The sequence below is a fragment of the Botryllus schlosseri genome, chromosome 15 (genome assembly GCF_051294905.1).
Source record: "Botryllus schlosseri isolate E-star chromosome 15, Bs_hap1, whole genome shotgun sequence".
In the NCBI taxonomy this organism is placed as follows: Eukaryota; Metazoa; Chordata; class Ascidiacea; order Stolidobranchia; family Styelidae; genus Botryllus; species Botryllus schlosseri.
This window is the reverse complement of record NC_137250.1, coordinates 2,326,844-2,347,553: the sequence shown is the minus strand read 5'-3', so window position 1 is coordinate 2,347,553 and position 20,710 is coordinate 2,326,844. Positions and strand designations below refer to the sequence as shown.

The window sequence follows — 20,710 nt, the reverse complement described above, 5'->3', positions numbered from 1 at the left end:
GCATTTTACAATATTAAACCTTAATTTCAAGATGCAATATGTTGAAGGCTTGTCAATCGATGAATTAAATGAAACATCAAAATTTAAACTAATTGAGAACTTCGTGAGGTAACATTAGGTCTGGAAACATTTGACTTGAAGTTCAAGCCGTGTCATTAGCAGTGTTGGGATCAAGTCACTACCTTCGAGTCGCGAGTCATCTCGAGTCATCGCAGATTTTGACTCGAGTCAAGTCAAGTCAATCGATTTTCAAAGGTGACTCGAGTCAAGTCAAGTCACTCGTTTTTTGGAGGTGACTCGAGTCAAGTCGAGTCAAGTCAAGTCAAGTCACGAGTCAAGTCAAAATTCAAGTCAAATTGAATTTTCGAAGTATGAGTGAAGATTCAAAGTCGTTACATTTTTCTAACTGTGTGAAAGACAAATTAATTGATCATTTATCTTGAATCAAATAACGAATATTTAGGTAAATATAGATACAAAAAGACGTTGTATCCCTCACGCACACGTAGAACTGCTGATAACATACGTGCGTAACTGTGCACGTGTGCACCTACATGCTACAGTAAGTTATCATCAGCAAAAATATAGGTCTTAATACGAAGCTTCGAGAAGTTGAAAGTAATTGATATGGCAAAATGGCCTACACTAAACATCTACGCATTCGTGAGAATATAAACGCACAAACTATATTTGTTCGATTTAGATCATACAGGATGGTTGCTAAAGGTGAGCACTGCGTAGCGTAAGCATTGAGAGCCAGCCATATAAGAAACAGAGACGCATTGCTATTTAGATTATTCTTCTACTAGGCCTACTACTACGACAACGTAAGCTGTGATTGTCTTTTTTGGGGGGTAAATTTATTTGTGATCTAACAATCGAGAATCCGTGTATCGTACAATCAGTGAATGATTGGTTGCTCTCACAAGTGACACCGGCGTATCTCGAACAATCCGAACATACACAAGATACAGTGATTTACTCGTCGCCATTTACTATGACTTGAAATTGACTCGTAAATTTTGCTCCGGGTCACGAGTCAATGCACATTTTTGAAGCTCCGAGTCAAGTCAAGTCGAGTCATTTTCCCAAAGTGACTCGAGTCAAGTCAAGTCATGCGAAAAAGTTGACTCGAGTCTGACTCGAGTCAAGTCATGACTCGAGTCATCCCAACACTGGTCATTAGACGAAATACGAGGGACAAGTACGAGCTGACTCGATAATATGCGCAGTATTCACAATGATTCGTTTTCCATACATTCATTTTGTGCAGTAGCCTAGGCCCTATCGTAACTGCCGCACCACAAACCTCTAACAAACCCCTAACATAGGACTGCGAAAAGTGTGCGAAAATTTTGGCAGCGAGAAAACCTTGGCCGGAAACGTCTGTCCTTTGTAGACCGAAAACCTAAATATAGGATTCATGTGTGAAATTGTCCATGGGCACCTAAATGACTGGAGACGAATTTCGCTGCCCTGGCTATCCGTACCCCACAGGAAAAACACCATTCAACAGAGAAAAGGTATTTTCCAGGGAAGAAATAGCAATTTGGAATCATGTGCGTCCTTTAGCTTAGTACACTTGGGCTATTCCAATGTCTATTCACTATATAACAGACAAGGTCATGAATTATTGACATGCAACGATGTAATTATTGCAAGAGTCCTGCCAGAATATGTATATGTTTAATATGAATATGTTTAATTTTATTACATGCCCTAAATCTTCCAACGCAACACCTCACTCAGCTCTACCTGAGAATCTGTTAATTCGGAGAGGCAAAAAAATTACAGCAATATATACGCAAATACTAATATTATTGACTGATTCGGTCAAAAGCAGATCTTTTGCTGGCTGAACACTTTAATTCAAGGTCTACCTATCGCGGACATTTACATGAATAACCGCCTTCTCATAAAATATTCATGAACGTTCAAAATCGGTTTCACGAACGTATCATCGGTCCGTACCCGCTTGGTCCAAAGGCACACGACCATGGGACCTATTGGACATACGCGCAAATACTGAAAATTTTCATCTTGTTTTGTTGTGAACTAATAATCTAAGCTACAGCAAGCCAATGAAGATTGTGTCGTCACCACCTTCAAGAATAAAACCGATTATATCAACGGAAATGTTGGTGTAAAATCACGATTCGATTTGCGCCCAAACTTATAAAATTAATAGCACATACATATTATCCGTAAATCGAATATTTGACTTTCACATACCTCGTGTAAAGAGGAAACTATAGCGAATAAACACCACGTCAAGTTTTGGAGATACGATGTATGTCGATTTTTACTACTTTTTCGAGGTACACAGGTAGATTAAACCTACTTTCAGTACTTACCGAAGTTGATATGTTTTCAAACTACTTCCACACCTTCCTGAACAGTATTTTGGATAAACTATTTATCTTGGAATCTTGATTTGGAAAAGTAGAAAGTAGTTTGAGGAAAATTACACCACTCTCATGAGTTTCATTATCTTTCGAGCTTCGTGGCATAGTCCCTGAAGCATGGTAACTGAATATTTATGCGAAAAATAAACACAAAGCCCCGGAAGCATTCAAAAATATCACTTGAAATTACCCAATGCTTATCTCAGCATAAAAATCATCTTATTTGGTGTAGGAAATAGTATGTCACATGGCGATACGGATCGACTGTTCTAGAACCAATGTATATTTATTTGTATTGTGAAATACAACGCACACGCAATTCAGGTTTCGTGTTGAGATGTCAGTAAGTAGTCTCCATTCATCTGATTGTATATAATTGACAATGCGAAAGAAGCCCTTGATGTCACGGCATTAAATAAAAAGAAAAACAGTTCATGATAGATAATTTTAATGACAGTATTTGATCTGTTGCTGCTGTTCGCTAACCGTAATGTCACTAACAAAAGTCGAAATTTGATTTATTCATTCATTACAATGAGAAAAATTCATGCCGAGAAAATCTGATGTGATCGTATTATCCAACGATCAAGGATAATCTGAGGATTATCATCGAAAAACTCACATAACTGCGCTTCTACTGGTCGGAATTGAGTCAAATTTGTTTTGCATCGTCTTTGAAGACAACTCAACAAGTTCATGGGGTTGGCAGAAATATCTGATTTTTTTTTTAATTTTCCCTAATAAAATAAAAATTTTAATATGATCTTTGGAGTCCATTACTTTTTAGAATTGAACCAAATTTGGTGTGCAGCGTTTTTAGGGTAACCTGACAATTTAAGAAAAGAATGTCTGGAATCCGGCTATACGGTATTTTTGGACAGCCCTAGCCTGCACGCATTCGCGGCAATCATCTTAGGCGTAATGATTAGGGCTGGGCAAAATCGAGTACCTGAGTGATTCGATTCTGAATCACGTAATATGCTTCGAGTCGAGTCGAGTAATCGAGTATCACTCCTTATGACGTCATAATAGAATGTTATACGTCAAAGATCAGAGATGTACCGTTTATGCCACAACAAAGAATATAATGCAAATCAAGGTTTCAACGCTTCAACAGTGAAAATTCGTATCGAAACTATAATTCTCGTTGATAAATTAACTGTCAGTGGTGAGAAGCGTGTAATTTCAGTACTCGAAAAAATCGTCTTTTACTACTCGACTCGAATCATTAAAATTAATACTCGATTCAGATTCGAGTACTTGAATCATTGTGCCCAGCCCTAGTAATGATGACAATGAAACACAAGGATATAACTTGATATCCGGGAAAATTGTCCATTTCAGGCATAGAGACACGGCAATAAAATACCCCAACACGAACGACATCCTCTTCATAGTAGCGACAATAACACATACCCAGAAAAAACGTCGCGATACGCATAAGGTGTTTCGATCTCACGCAATATATTTACTATCCGGTATTAAAAAATACAAGTATAAAATGTCCTGCTAACCAGGGCTTTGGAGCAGTCGTAAATATAAACTGCTCCAGCTCCGGCTCCGGAGCTTTCTTCTATCATACATTAGCTCCGGCTCCAGCTCCGGAGCCGCATGATTATCACTGCTCCGGCTCTAGCTCCGGCTCCGGCTCTGAAATTATCGAATGGGCGCGTCTATATCAGGGGTGGCCCACCCGCAGGTCAAATGTGACCCGCGAGAGGGTTTTGCATGGTCCGCGAGGTAATTTCCTATTATATTATCGAAAGAGAATTGCTCAGATTATGAACTTGCAATGCCAACCAAAAATTGCAATTCTGGCTGCGACACTTGGGATGCTGATGAATAAAATTTCAATTCCGACGCATTGGCAGATACAGGGTCCAGTCACATTTTCAGTAAATCTTCGTACATTACAATGAACTAAAATAGTAGTGTAATTTTTCTTCACGCCTCGCGTGTTTAATTGTCGCATGATCTCTTTCTTGGTAGCCTACCCCCTACAGAAAATGATTTAAAAAAACTAATTTACCCGATTGAGTCTAACTGTATTCGCAATTACGGAAGAAAGTCTTTTCGCGTTTGCGCTCGCATAAAGATCGTCGACGCTGAGATGTAGGCATAACATGATTGTCGCATATTATTGGAGACTTTCGATATCGATGTGGTCAGATGCCGAATAGTTGTGTTCTTGCAAACTGAGCCTAGCGGGCAGTATACAATAGAACCGCAATATACTCAAGTAATAATATTATTGACATATAGTTTATTTCTAAACTTTGAAAATTTTACCCGCTTGGCGCGGCTAGTGGAGCGCGCACTCGTTCGTCAATTGCATGAGCCCCTTTAACCGAAAAAGTTGGCCATTCCTGGTCTATATAGATTACTAATCTACACAAAGGTTAGTTATCTATAGTAATCTGGAGTATGTCAGCCGTCAGTAACATCCGATGTAGCAACGAAGACATATGTGCCGCCGTGCCGGATTGTGACGTCATAATGAATACTTGTCAATTGTCGATAACATTGATTGCAACATTGATTGATTGTTGCATTCTAGTTGCACTAGAACAGTGGTTCTCAACCTTTTTGTCGTCGCGGACCCCTTTCGGACTGTCACGGACCCCCGCGGACCCCCATGAACTTTTAGTTCAAATTTATCTCAATTATCGTGCAATCGTCATTTGTCTTGTGCAAATGATAACTGTAGGCTTCGTGATAAAACAGTACCAAAATGACATTTCTTGAAAATAAGACCATATACTATGCACGTTGAAATTGGGTTGACTTCTATTATTTCAAAGCGATTTATGCAACCGCATTTCTTGAAATTGGCCTACTTGGTCGTGTCTTGAGAATCCGCGCCTTCGATTTGATATGAAATAGTGCCGAAAATCCATTTCCGCAAATATAGGTGGTGGCGAATGTAATTAACGCGTAACGCTTTTGACGACTCATTTGGGTATGATCGCAACGGCACCAAAATTGACAAACCATTTTTTTAATGAACATGTAACGTCAAGCCTGATCATTTCTATCTAGAAGCTTATCTTGAAGTTATCACGGAAAAAATGGTTATGTATATCACAGGAGAAAATGGATTTTTGTAAACATTTCGAAGTCACCGTGATTGAACTTACTCATCCAACTTTTCCCCCACAATCCCCAACAAAATAGCTCTCAACAGCAAAGTGTTTGTATCAGTAGGCTAATGGAAATTTAGCAATTAAATAAGTCTGCACAGTAGGGTATTCTATCTCAGATGGTCATTCTGTTGATGTGAGCTCTGGAGTTTAACTAGTAATGAAGCGAAACGGTCTTGTGATTTTCTTAATTAATTAAAAAAAATACAATTTAGGTTATGAACAATTTTGAGGCTTCGCGGACCCCCTGGAAATGCTTCGCGGACCCCCGGTTGAGAACCGCTGCACTAGAACGTACTTTACTCTATGCCATTGCTGTACACAGCATTAAAATTCAGGCCTGCTGTTCAATTATGATAAATCAGCAGATGTGTTTGTTGCATATATAATAGCATCTTATGAAATACGTCGGAGCCGGAGCTACTCCTCAAATAACGGGCTCCAGCTCCGGCTCCGGCTCCGGCTGAATTTTATGTAGAGCTCCGGCTCCGGCTCCAGCTCCGGTGGAAATGTACGGCTCCGGGGCTCCAGCTCCGGCTCCAAAGCCCTGCTGCTAACGCGAGCGATAGCCATTTGACGCAATAAAGTCACATTTCAAGAAGCCATTTGTGCTACAGAACTTCAGAATAACGCGAAACAATAACACCTTTTAAAATGAATTTCCGGAATCATGGCGTCAACAATAGCTTTCGATTAAAATCAGTATTGTTGAATTGGAGTTAGCTGCGGACAGTGATAGATATAAGAGGCTGGTGCGGAGCAGTGAGACCACGCTTTATCGTGATGCAATAGCGTTTGATATTTCACGGTGGATATAGTTAAATCACACCCCGATTCGACACCATTGGTGTCCGAAACTTTGCCTGAATATTGGTGTTTCAATTGCGAGCTGTGAGAGGAGCTTCTCAAAGCTCAAACTAACAAATTCGTATTTACGTTCTACTTTGAATGATGATTAGCTATCACCTGTACAGACTTGGGGTGATTGCTTCATGAATGTAATCGATTGCGATTATGATTACTTCCGAATGACGCGATTACGATTACGATTACAGCAAAATCAGAAAGTAGTCGATTACGATTACGATTACATTGGAAAAGTAACCACGATTACTCACGATAACATTTATTTTGCATTTTAGAAGTTATATTGGAAGACAATGTGGATTGCGCTGAAAAGGCCTAATGAGATAACAAACTTCCTTTAAAAAAGATGTGTCATTGCTTGTTACGTCATATTGTATCCATTGCCCATTTTTATACAGGACGATTTATCGCACCAACGATTTAGATTTTTACAAGGTCCATGACTGCCGCACCCCAAATCTCCCAATAGGGTGAGAAGCGAGCTCTAAGGCGACTCAACAGTATTTCCTAAACCAACATAAATTAGAGAGTATTCTCGAGAGATTTAATTAACTTGAAAATTTGAAATGCATACATCTCCCCCTCAACAAAAAAAGCATAAATATTAATTTATAGAAGGCATGTATTTAAAACAAATGATTGTTTAAAATATGTTTTAAACAAAGGCATTTAGTTTTTTTAAGTTGTAAAATTATGCCATAATTGTGTAAATGCGTTCCACAATTACCACCCGATTTGACCGACGCACATCGATATGTGATGGCTGGAACCCCTCAAAATAGTCGGTTTGACAGTTATAGTACAAATATTTCATCAAAGGAGCTATTTACCCTATATTTTCAATTGTCAATGTCAATCCAGATTCGTGACGTCATGGCTTAAAAAACAACAACAACAAAAAACAATAAAAAACATGTTTTAAACAAGGGCCTTGTTGTAAACATGCTCGCTTTAAATTTATTTTCGTTTTAAATGCAACCCTAATTTACAGCAATAAGCACTTAGGTTCCAGTCAATACCGCGCCATGACACACCAAAAGACATATGCAATTTCGACCAACACGTAACTTCACGAAGTGTGCTACTAAAGAAAGACCTTGGCCGAAACTTAGGGTATGTGTTTAGTCAATTGTCAATAGCCGTTCTGGGTGGGCGTGACTAATTGTCCGGTCCTTTCAATCCGAGCCCACATGGCAAATGCCACCCGGACACCCACAGAGCATTAAAGACATGACAATTTCTGTGTGCGTCTCGCGAAAGTTTTTCTTTTAGTATGTTACGTTAGGGATACAACAATATCTTTTGATTATATAACAGACCGGAAGTCACGAATTATTACCATACACTAAAGTAATTATAACAAGATAACAGACGTTAGATTTATGAATTACGTGCCCCCAGCTCTACAGGTAAACCTGACCATCGGGGGCAGAGCAAGAGAGGATTAAAAATTATCAATAATGTAATGCGATTACCAAGATTATTGACGAAATGCAGTCTTCAACTTGAAATTATCACCCTATGGGGCCAAAGACCAATGTTTTGACTGGGGGACGAATAGCCGTTTTGGTCTTGATTCTAGCTACAACCCACGCTAACATGATATATAAGCCCATGGCTATGGTGGCAGGTCCCAATGTTGAGTAAAGAATTATGAAATAACGATTGACGCATGTTTCAAGTAGAGTCATATGAGCAGAACATGAAATTCTGCCTTCAACTTCATACAGATAATGTACTGCAAGCCGCCGCTACGAGAAACGGCAAATATGGCTCAGTCCTGATATATATCAGCAGCTGTTGATTTTTATTGCTTCGTTGTGGAAACCGTGATGTTTTATTTGACGAGTACAAAATTTCAAATCTCTGTCCGGTGTACGTGCGTACTACATTAGCCTACTGCTCGCCAAGCAGCAACGGTCAAACTGCGTTTGCAAAACCAAACATCAATACACAATAAGTTACTATGTAGAATGGTGTTTAATTATCCTGCTGCGGGGTACTGGCGTGTGGAACGAGTTGATAACCTGATATACAGCACGGCGGGTGTTCTTACAATCACACAAATGTACGTGACGTAGGGCTACCTACATCGAATATCTATTTACTGTATGGATACTTCTTACGCAATGACTAGCAAAGCTAATAGGCCACTTCTGATGCAATAATGAGCAATGGCATTTAAAAATCAGACGTTTGAACCTGGTATAATACATCTTCCTTGTTCAGGAATGTTCAGTTTATGTCATAGTCCTTGTACAAATAAAAAGTAATCGTTCTTTCACAAAGAAATCGTTTAGATATTACGATTACGATTACTTCAGAATTTTTTTCGAATGTTATCGAATGCCATTACGATTACTTGAAAATGCTGTAATCGTTGTAATCGATTACGATTACTAATCGCGATTACCCCATGTCTGCACCTGTATCCATTCTTTCTATAGAAAAGAACTACTTTCAAAAACTTGATTTTGAAGATATTATCGCTCATTTCACATCGGCGAAAGCCCGAAAAGTTAAATTTTGATGCGGCCATTCATTTTTTTTAAATTGCCTAATACAGGGGGAAAACCTTTTCGCCCAAATAACCACATAAGATTTGCGAATCATTGCGCGGGCCACGTGGATGTTGAATGTTGATGACCTTTCTTTGGTCGTCCAATAGGAGCGAGCCGGATTATATACGTAACCATGAAAACAAGACATATCCCAGCAAACACAAAACCGTAAAAGGATCATCCGGGATCAACTCGATTAGGTTCTGATTTTCTAAGTGTCGAGGGAATGTCTAAAATACGTAGTAGGATGGTCTTGTGGTTATATTCAATCAGAATAAATTCATACTCGGTGTTGTTCCATCTCATGCATTAGGCTTCGTTATATCTGGTAGTTAACCTAATAATGCAAATTTTCTATCTCTCGCGGGTACGACTAACATACGTAGAAAGGATGACTTTGTCGGTACATTCAATCACGATGAATTCTATCCGGTTTTGTTCGATCTCATGCGGTAGCTTCGTTCTATCCATTAGAAAACAATGTTCTCCCTTCGTTTTATTGCGTGAGGATGTCACCGGTGTTGTATATTCGTGTTGTTGCTCTAAGGTCGAATAGTTTTGTTTTCCTCTGATATATATGATCTTCATTATATATATATTCGCTCTTTCGGTAATCTCGCATGTTCAACGAGTATGGTTAATAGTTTTATTCAGAGAATAACTAAATAAGTGATATGTTGTACGTTTAGGAATATGATTATCGATGCGTGACTTCTAGAATATTTCGGCGATTCAAATTTTACGTCATCGCGCCATACAAAGATTTGAAGCGCAACAGGTCGCAGCCAGGCATAGTTCGCTCTTTCTGTATGGTAAATGCCGTAAATATATAGGAATTGTGACTGACTGAGGTAGCGGGTTAAAGGTATATATGCAGTAGCATATAGCTTATGGGGTATTTCGAATTGCCTGTAGTATATGACGCCTAGAGCTGTTTGACTTTCTGCAAAACAGGTGTAGACAACTATAGAAAAGTTTCAGCTTTTCCAGGTTAGAATTAGAGCTAAACCGTTTCTCCGAATTAGATTACAATTATATTGCTGGCATTTCGCTCTAATTTAGTGAAATTAGACCACTATAATTCGCTTCAAACATCTGAATTACCGGTACCTATACCTACGGTATATCATAATATTTATGCTTGAATTTTCTAGGTATATAAGTCATATAGATACATTCCTGTAGAACACTGATTCATGATTTTATAAAAGTTGGTGCAAGAATGGACATTTTCAACTTGATGTTGATTAATGGAGCAAAATTTGATATTTGAGTGCAATTATACCTCGAATCCAGTGACAAGATTATTAATCGTTGAAACCAAACGCAGCTTGATTATGTTGGCCCAGAGAATTTGGCTAGCCAGACCATATTGATGGAATATGGTCACAGTAAGATAATATTTTGGGCTATTTTACATGAACTTTCCAACATTTGATTTGATATGTCCACTAAAACAGTTGTTATTCTGCTTTCGAATAAGACCTTAATTGCTGGTTTCAATGGTAACTGTGTTTGTCAAAGGCTGCAAAGGTAATTTCTTTTCCTTGTTAGATGTTTATTTGTTTGTTTGTGGTGTTCATGGTGGTGGTTCGACTACACTGGTCATTTTACACCAGGCCGGTTCTTATTATTATTATTCCGTATCTGCCCGATTACCAGTGAACTCGGCACTTAGTGAATTCGGCCGCACAAACTCGGCACTTGGTGAATTCGGCCGTGGTAGATCTCGTAGCGGTACCGGTCACCATGATTGGTTACTGGAATGTTTGCCGGTGAACTTGGCACTTTGAGTGGTTGTCAATGTTGTACGGCGGTCAGGGCATGCGTAGATCACACAGTCACGGCGTGATTAGATCACAGATTGCGTAATTGCGGGAAATAACGCGACGCTCTTCACTTGGTGAACTCGGCCCTTGGAGGAATTGGCACTAGAACACCTTCGCATTAGAAATGCATTTAGTATGAATGAACAGTATCAAAAAGGAAATTTAAACGTGTCGTGACTCGTGGTAGATCTCGTAATCTTGGGATCCTTCAACCGTGTTATCGAGACACCCTAATCCCAGAGTGGAATCGTCTCTCCAAAGGCAAAAAATAATTTATTTTGACGTGATCATGCGAAACATTTGTTGATGAGGAACACTGGCTTGTCGTGATCGATAAACGAAGAAGCGCCGCTTGATGTTCCACAGTTTTGATCTCACATACAACGCCAAGATCCATCTTCTCAAAACTTACACGACACAGGCCCGTGACTCACGCCATCGATTCCAAGCAGACCGCGCGTGGTCGGTATATGAGCGCTGTGTTATTTCCCGTGGCTACGCAATCCGTGATCTAATCACGCCGTGACTGCGCGATCTATGGATGCCCTGACCTCCTTACAAGATTGACGAATCACTTGATAATACTATTATTAGTTTGATAATTCATATAAATACACTTCATTTCAAAATTTCCCGAGGGCCGAATTCACCAAGTGCCGAGTTTGTGCGGCCGAATTCACCAAGTGCCGGGTGCATCGGCAACCATCTGCCCACTTACAGCACGGCCCACTCCTAGGCTTTTTAAGACATGGCTATGCGAATCAGATGGCGAGGAGGAGCCTAGTTAAACGGCCAACAATTCGGTAGGAATTATGGAGTCGACGTGTCACGCTCGAACCCGCAATTCATTGGTGTTTAGCTATAATGGAACGTACCACTACGTTTCCTCGCCATACCTTGTAAAATGAGACCGTAGCATTTGGCATTTCGTGTGGCAATTGACTTTTGTGTGGAAAATTGTGTTCGTTTTAGAACTTATCCGAAACTTTTATTCCGCCATAGATTGTATATGATAAAACAATATCGGAATTGATCCTAGAAGAATTCCAAAGCAACTCACCACAAAGGAGGATTTAAAGAAGTTTGATGGAAAATTGAATGAAAGCAAAAGCCTTTGCAAGAGATGTGGTATGTTGAATCTGTTTTGGTATTTTTAAATAGGCCTACTTTGTTGTGCCGATAGCAGACAGTATATATAAACGTAAGATGTGGAAGCTATCAAGGTGTTTTTAGAAATTCAGTCAGTCAAAGTGGACGATCGTATTGCTTGGATTATATTTAGGCTTATTTTAGCATCTTTGAGATGCAACTCTAAACGTGGACGGTCATGAACAGTAGGGCTCTTCAAAAATGACTTTTTTTCTCAAATCGTACTGGCTACTTGATAAATTTGTTGGTTACCTAATTTAAGCCTACAAACAAAATATGGTTCAAATCCAGCCAGTATCCGCTTTGCTACAAGAGAAGAAAGTTCCTATTTATTATATAAAAATGAATAATAGTAAATTTGAAGATTTTCTGTTCACCCCATGAAAGTGTTAGGCTGTCTATAGAAACGATGCTCACCAAATTTGGTTCAATTACAACCAGTGGAAGCGGAGTTATTGCTGTCGAAAAATTTGGATTTTAATAAAATAGTACTTACGGTGAGCACAACTTTAATAAGTAAACAAAGAATCGGTCACCGTAAATACTATTTTATTCAAATCCAAATTTTTCGACGGCAATATCTCCGCTTCCACTGGTTGGAATTGAACCAAATTTGGTGAGCATCGTTTCTATAGACAGCCTAACACTTTCATGGGGTGAACAGAAAATTTTCAAATTTTTAATACCTATTTATTTTTATATAATAAATTGAAACTTTCTTCTCCTGTAGCAAAGCGGTTACTGGCTGGAATTGAACCAAATTTTGTGTTTAGGCTTAAATTAGGTAACCTAACAATATTATCAAGTAGCCAGAACGATTTGAGAAAAAAAGTCATATTTTAAGAGCCCTAATGTCCATGTGAGAGAAACGTTTTAGTGTAGGCCTACTCATATGTCTCGCAGCGTTCTCTACATAATTGTCAATTGCGATACAAACTGTTTGCTTGTATTGGTAAAGCCATCCAACTTCGAATTGTAAAATGTTGGGAGTCTTGATATCAAATTTTTGAAAGGTGCACTTTGAGAAGATTTCGGAATCTGTCAAATTATACAAAAATTTAGCAAATTCTTTGACATATTTCATCTATTTGAGACTCGATCAACGTAAAAGAATTGGTAATCATTTTATACAATGTATTGTATTTGTAGTTGAAGTATAGTAATAATTCTTATGGTTACCGCACTTGTAACGATTCACGGCCATAACTGGAATAATTAGAATGATGTAACTTTCAAATTGTCATGCATTTTGCAACAACATTGTTCTCAATTTTCAAGGTGCTGACCATTCGAGGAAGAATCACCCACCGGGAATTCACGATCCGTAAACGCGGCCGACTGTTTCTCTCCTCAAGCGGAAGCGACAGAGAAGAGGAACGAAGAGAAAAAAGGAGCAGAAATAGCAAGAGTGTGACAAGTCGCGTCCGTTCGCTTTAATGCGTATTTCCATCCGCGAAGTAGTAGGTGGGAAAACTAATGGGCGTTTGGTTAGGGCTTATATAAGGGTGACTCCAGCGCTGTATTTGCTAAATGTTGCTATGAAATAGGGGTGGTGTCATTTGGTATCAATAGTGACTATTGAAAGACCATTTGTTAGTGGTCATGGATTTGTTCGGCCAGTATGCAGTAATTTCTGATGGTCACTTCCCGGGCTTCTGTTCTCTAACCCCTCATGATTGTTATTCTGCTTCTAGTAAGACTGTCGATTCTAATGTTTTATCGTATCATTTGTCGGAGGTTTCGCTCGCTTTATTTACAACGTTTTGCTCTCTGTTAGGTCAATTACTGGCTGAGTATCACTACAGCCTAAGAAACTGCACTAATTCTCATTTTAATGTCTTGCTGTCAATTCTAATAATTTATTAATGTCTATACCAGTGCCGCCACTCAAATGTTTTGTTCTCTGTACACAATATTGTTGGGTCTTCAGCTTTCCAGGCAGATTATCATTCCACTTTCTAGACTTGAGTATATATCTCTCCAACTAGCTGCCAAATAACTGATTCATTTGGATTGTTGAATTTATCATTTTGGACAGAATGTGAAGAAATTTTAGTCAAGAATTCTTTTTGTGTTAGTGGCTGTTTTCAAAGAGTGCTGAAGTAGTCATCGTTGATCTTGATAATCAAGTAGAAGTGACGATTGAAGTCAGTTCTCTAGTCATATAATATTAAAAAATATAATAATAAAACTTGAAAACTTGAGTGGAAATAGTTCAGAATCGAATCCATTTTAGTAAGTATGGGCGAAAAAAATGTAGGAGTCATTCGTTAGTCGCTACCTCTGCCATTTTCGCAGTACGAATGTCTTAGCTATTAATCATCATTTTCATTTTATTTCTGCAGGGTGTTGAAAAAAAGGGCCGCATGCTGGTTATTTAACTGGCTCATCAGAAGATGAAACCTGATGATAAGGACTGTTTTTACTTTCTTTCTAAAGACATTCGTTCGTTTGTTCGTTTTATTTTTTACAGCGGCATTATTGCCAATTCGTTTGAAATTAAATTATCACAAATGTGATTAATATGTAGTAAATAATGTGGTGTGTGTACGCAGCCGTGATCAGGTTAAGCCCATAGTGGTAGAAAACAGGTTATTATATCAGGATCTTCTTCTTCTAACGTAGGATCTACATTCTACTTACCATGTTTAAAGGCTGTAGCATCTGCATAATATTTACATTATTGAAGGACATGGAAAAGACGTTGAATTGAGTCGACACAAAATCCCCCTTTCTACGACCTGCCGAAATCGAATATCTACTATATCGGCTCGGCTTTTCTACATCTTTGGTCTGTACTGTGTTTGCTGGGATATTACTATACGCATCAAAATCGATAGCAATTATGTCATGAATAAGTCAGCGTGCATAGTGTACTCATGAACTAACCGCGCAAAGGGCTAATATTTCTAAAAGGTAATGAATGAGTTCGGTCAATACTAATGTAACTAGCATATATTGCGGGTCGCCTCTGTATGTCGCTATGGTTATTTGACAAAGACAGGATCATTCGGCGTATAGACATATGAATATCGAAGATTCCAGCGTAGATGCTCAGACTCAATTCGGTAAATTTTCAGGAGGGGCACTAAAAGCAAGAAATTAAGTGATAATAAATTGCGCTAAGTGCTAATAAAAATATCAAATAAATCTACCTCGAAATATTCTACTTTATGGTCATTTACGAAGATCTATGAAAAATGTGGCTGGCCTCTGGCTGCGTCAATGCGTAGGAACTGATGCTCAAGTCACCAACAGCCCAAGTTTCGCGGTCAAGCTAAATACATTTTTGTTTGTCCTTGCAAATTCACAATACATTTCATAGCTACTTTGTTGCGCAGATAGCAGACAATATATATAAACGTAATACATTACATGAAATATTAATTATTGGATATTACAGCTAATCTCGGGAATTATCTCTCGGGTCACTCAAAATCTTCTCGCGTGCAACGGGATGACTGCCTCGGGCCTAATACATCCGTTCACCATTTCTTGTCTGCATTGTTTTTGGCCTTATGAACGCTGAGACGGCGAGGCTTCTTTCTGAGACAATATAGAACTTTTGAGACGCGGCATATTATTTGTAATTATTTTTATAGAAAAGATTGCTTGAACAAAAAACCATGTCGAAATTTGCTGTGATGTGCTTAGGGGGCTAAACGAACTTTTTGAAGCCAAATATGACTGACGGTTTCTTTATGTAGGAAAAGACGGGTGGCCAGGGAGTCAGATTCCCGTTTGCAGCACTAATGGGCTTGGACGATGGAGATGCGAAGAAACATGCTAGGTCAGGGGTTCTCAACCCGCGGCCCGCAGACGTATGTTTTGCGGCCCGTGACATCTTTCATTATGAACGCAATTACTATTGGCCCGATATTGTTACATTTCAATTTAACTACTTAGCTCTCTTATCGCACCGTCTCTGTTTCGTTTGATTACTCATTCTTTCATATGTTGTGGTTTCTTGATATATGCTCGACTCTGGTTCAAGAAAACCCCGCTGCGTAGTACACATTTGAAGAGTTTTTCACTCATTGCGAATAGTTTGAACAGAAACAAGAACAAGGAACGGGAAATTAAACTGCGAAAACTGAGTTTGTTTGTAACTCTGCGCGGGACAATGAATTGGCTTTCTTAGATATATATGGAGAACCGACGTGTCATATATTTGTCGAAGATCAGTTGTCGTAACGAAGCGTAGAAGCTTAAAATAATACCACGATAGTTTCTTCTGGAGGTATACACATCGCCTAGCCTCCGGAAAAACCGTTGCTATCTAGGTGTCAATCCCAGCAATCCATATTTCGAGCCATTGTTAAATTACCGACGACGTGGGATTGATGTGATTTCACTAAGACTTTAAACATACTGATGGAATATTCGCTGTTTCCGGAAACTAGCATCAAGAACAACATCACCTGACAAATTTCGAAGCTACAGTTTTCTGATTCAACCGTGCCCAGAAGAGTAACGGCAACATCAGTAGATCTTGTATCGCATGTTCTGAAACACGTTGCCGCGTAGCTTCTTTTGCCTAGCATTGGACGAAACCACCGACTCCACAGACATTACATAGCTAATTATCTGGGTGCATTTGATCGGAGTGAACATGAACATATTTGCAGAGGGCATGCTGACAGGGAAAACGTGGGGAGAGGATCAGCGAAAAACATTAGCTTGACAAAGCTGACTTCTGTAACTATTGCTGCAGGGCACCAGCTATGGAAGGAATGGAGAAGAGTTGATTGGTATGCTTAGAAGTGACCCGAACGCCAGACTTCATCTCATATCACTGAGAGCTCAAAGTGATCATGGTATATGCAACAAAAACGTTACCGTCATTTTATACTTGCTCGCTCAGGCATTTATACAGAGAGTTTGGCTCTCTGGTGGAAGGGTTCTAATGGGCATATACTGACCTGCCAACGAAAGCAATGCACGATCCATGAAGGGAGTTACTTGCGCCGCTGGATGATAATTATTTCCACAAAAACAGCAACTGCAAACTTACGAACGCTGTCTATTAATGGTTTAGAATGCATAAAAATGTACTAAGTGCCCGTATACGACTCGCAAATAGGTTATTACAGTAGCCTAAATTTAATAGTATTCCACAAATATACAATAGTAATGTTCTGCGGCCCGCGGCGTCTTTTGCCGTTAAAATGCGGCCCGTTATACAAGGGAAGTTGAGAACCCCTGTGCTAGGTTATCGAAGATCTACTCGAGTATAGTTAGATTATATGCAAAGAGTGGATTTTCATACAACTAGATGCGCCAAAAGCACGAACTGGCTATGAACTCGTGGCCGGCCACGATGAATTCGTATGGCCGGCCATGAAATTCACTGTGACTGGCCACGAGACTACGCTTTTTCATGGCCGGCCACGAGATATACGTTGCCGACAACAGCAAAATCTGTGGCCAGTAAGTGGCCACGGGAAAGTTGAGACCCCCACTGTACAACCCTGGTCAAACTCACAGAATTGAGTCATTAAATATTTACAAAAGGAGAGCTGAGTATTTCGATAAAACTTTTGTAACAAAGCAAGTGAAAATTTTGAGATTCTCAGGGTGCATGCTCGTTTAGTGTTGATTTTTTTATGCCACCATTGCCATGCATAGGGCTGTCCAAAGTTGAAATGCAAAGAATCTCAAACAAAGATATTATAATGACGTGACAAATTGTAATATATAAAAAAGATTCACAGTGCAGAACCTACCAAGGTTCGTTTGTGAAAGTGAACCTCTAAATTTCTGAGGCTCACACACAGAACGCGAACGTGAACATCACCCCACCCTAATCCCTAATCCCTAATATGATGTGTACAGGAGGGATTTTATTCTGACTCTACGTCGCAGCCGACACACGGCATGTCGCTCTTATTCTCATTTTATGTACATCGGACATGAGGCATTAGGCATTTGGTAAAGTTAGATTTCTGGCGTTACTTGTTCGCTTCGACATCCGCCTATATGTAGGACTACATGACATCGCGTTTTGTCTTTATACTACACTGTGCATTGTGTGACTCGCTTGGTTTATTTCAATATGAATATTTTATCTACTTGCAATTGAAGTAGTTTCAAGTTAAATTGGATATTTGATTAGGGTTACCATATTTTGGAAATCTGAAAAGAGGACACTTTTTCAGAATTTTCAGACTTGCAAAACCGGAGAAGAATTCTCAAAAATCGGTAAATTTTTCCCACTTTGTGGTCGGTTGACGCGCCCAAAATACTGATTCTACTCCACATTGTCAGGTGGTTGAGAGGACAAATCCTCTTAAAAGAGGACGTATGGTAACCCTATATTTGATGGTTCTGTGGTCCACAGAGTTTGTCCTGAATAGTATATTCATATTGAAATGTCGCATACTCGGAAAGGGTCGCTCACACTTTCATTTGTGTGCCTTGGAGTCGACTTTTATCAAAATACACCAGCCAAGGCTGTGTCAACAAAAAGAGTTCGATTATCATCTAAAAATAGTACATTGAACGCTCTCGTATTCGACATATCGTGCTGGTGACGTCATATTTTGTGTTACGATTGTTGATGTACGCTGTTCTTTTGAATTCTCTACTAGTTGCTGACGATTACCCCTGACAAGTGTCAGCCGAAAATATTCGGGTTCATTTCAATATGAATATACTATTCAATTGTATATTGAAGTTCCGTACCTCTGCGATCCAAATACGGCTCTTTTGATGGTGGCGTATGGCTCTCGGAATCATTGTATAGGCAATTATGAAGTGACGTGACCGAATACTAGTATGATTTTATACCTAGTTGCTTTAAATATCGAACGTCACAAGTATTTCTCGGCTGAATTATGTAAAAATGATGATTTTTGAGTGACTTTCTTCTGTAATAGAGAAGTAAAGAGTGTGAGAAAGAGTCTTCATTTTTTTTAACCAAAATGCAAAACAAACGGACAGCAACAATAACGACGACATAGAAAACATGAAGCACAGTATTTTGTATAGGATAGGGATACAACTTTGGTGGTCAACTTGTCTGACCACGACCACACCCTCATCAAATAAGTACATTGTCTCTATATAATGTGGCTGTGACGAACAGTGGTTAAAAGAAAAGAAAAGTAAACAGAGAGTTAAAGTGATGATAGGAAATCAATGAAGCAATGTCTAGCGAATAGGTTCAGGAATAGGTTGCATAACATGATTCTTATATGACTTTCCACTTTTGAGGTAGAAATACAATAAAATACTACGATTTTGGAATGGATTTCGTCTGGAATATTTGTAATAGCTTGGCTTTCGTGTAGTTTTCCTCTGAGTTACTTTGATATCGTATTTTAGAAAGATTTTTCGTTGGTGATACTCACACGCGAGAGCGAAATAGTCGAATCGAATTTCCACGATGTAGAAGTTGTCGTCCAGCTTTTCAAATGTCCGCGCGTGATCGTTCACTCTACGACAGGGGCGAACAACCAAATATCAGATCCGACGCATTGGCGTAGCCTGAGGCAAGCACCATTTTTCGTAGATCATCGTATATGATCAATTTGATCATGAGGTAGATTATTTCGTGGCAGATTTATTTGACTTGATATTTGTCTTAGCGCTTCGTGCGATTTATTGTCCTTAGATTAACTGCTTTTAGTATTGGTACTCCCTTCTGAAAATTTAAAATAAGCCGAATTTACAGAATTGAGTCTAGCTATATTCGCAATCATGAGAGAACGTGTCGTCCAACATGCGACTTCGCGTGTACGCTCGCATAACGATCGTCGGCGATGAAACCTTGGCGCGAACTGATATACATCGAAATCTTCGATATTGACATGTCCAGGCCCCGAATAAGCCAATCCTTGCAAAATGAGCCCGGCGGAGAGCGGTATACAGAGGCGACCCGCAATATATTCAGGTTCCATTAATATTATTGACCGAATTCATTCATTACCTTTGAAAAATTTTCGCGCTTTGCGCGGCAATACGGCATTAATGTACACTGGGTTTTAATGACAGATATTGTTATCGATTTTGATGCGTTGTAATATAAGTCTTGTTTCAGCCGTTACCTAATCCGGTTCGTTCTTATTGGACGACTACTAAAAAAAGGGGCTGGGCACAATGATTCGAGTACTCGAATCTGAATCGAGTAATTATTCTAATGATTCGAGTCGAGTAGCAAAAGACGATTTTTCGAGTATTGAAATTATACGCTCCTCGGCACTGAAAGTTATTTTATCGACGAGAATTATGGTTTTGATACTATTTTCCACTGTGGAAGCCATGAAACCTTGGTTGGCCGTGTCGCAGCATACGAGACATCGTACAAAGCTGCGAACGTTACTGGAAATAACACATTTCCGAAGTCATGATCCTCCCACAACATTGTCACAAAGTGAAATGAAATCAGTAGGGTCAAAATAATACCAAAGTATCTTTAATGTGATGGATAACAGGCATTGTATTTTTGTGGAGGCATCAATGTACATATTTGAACCTTGGCATCTTATATAGTGATATTGCGTCATAATGAGTGATACTCGAATACTCGACTCGAAGCAAAATACGGGATTCAGAATCGAATCACTCGAGTACTCGATTTTGGCCAGCCCTACTGAAAGATCATCAATATTCAAGTGGCCCGCGCTATGTTTCGTGAATCTCGTGTGGCCCTTTGGCCGAGAAGGTTGGCCACCCCTGCTCTACGATGTCGAAATGCAGAACCAAACTCGACGAAGACCCGCCTCCGTCCGTCACGATCACTTCTAGTTACAAATCCG

At 39.3% G+C, this 20,710-nt stretch overlaps 1 long non-coding RNA gene across 2 annotated transcripts; it reads left to right on the top strand.

Annotated features, from left to right (window-relative positions):
- The first annotated feature begins 9,125 nt into the window (after nt 1-9,125).
- LOC145457778 (uncharacterized) lies at nt 9,126-14,488 on the top strand. 2 transcript variants are annotated; one of them, XR_013920970.1, is made up of 3 exons: nt 11,619-11,930; nt 13,230-13,415; nt 14,297-14,488. It is a non-coding gene; the product is annotated as an uncharacterized LOC145457778 (long non-coding RNA). The 2 variants fall into 2 exon arrangements; XR_013920969.1 differs by having other exon boundaries at nt 9,126-11,930; nt 13,230-14,488.
- Nucleotides 14,489-20,710: the final 6,222 nt, after the last annotated feature.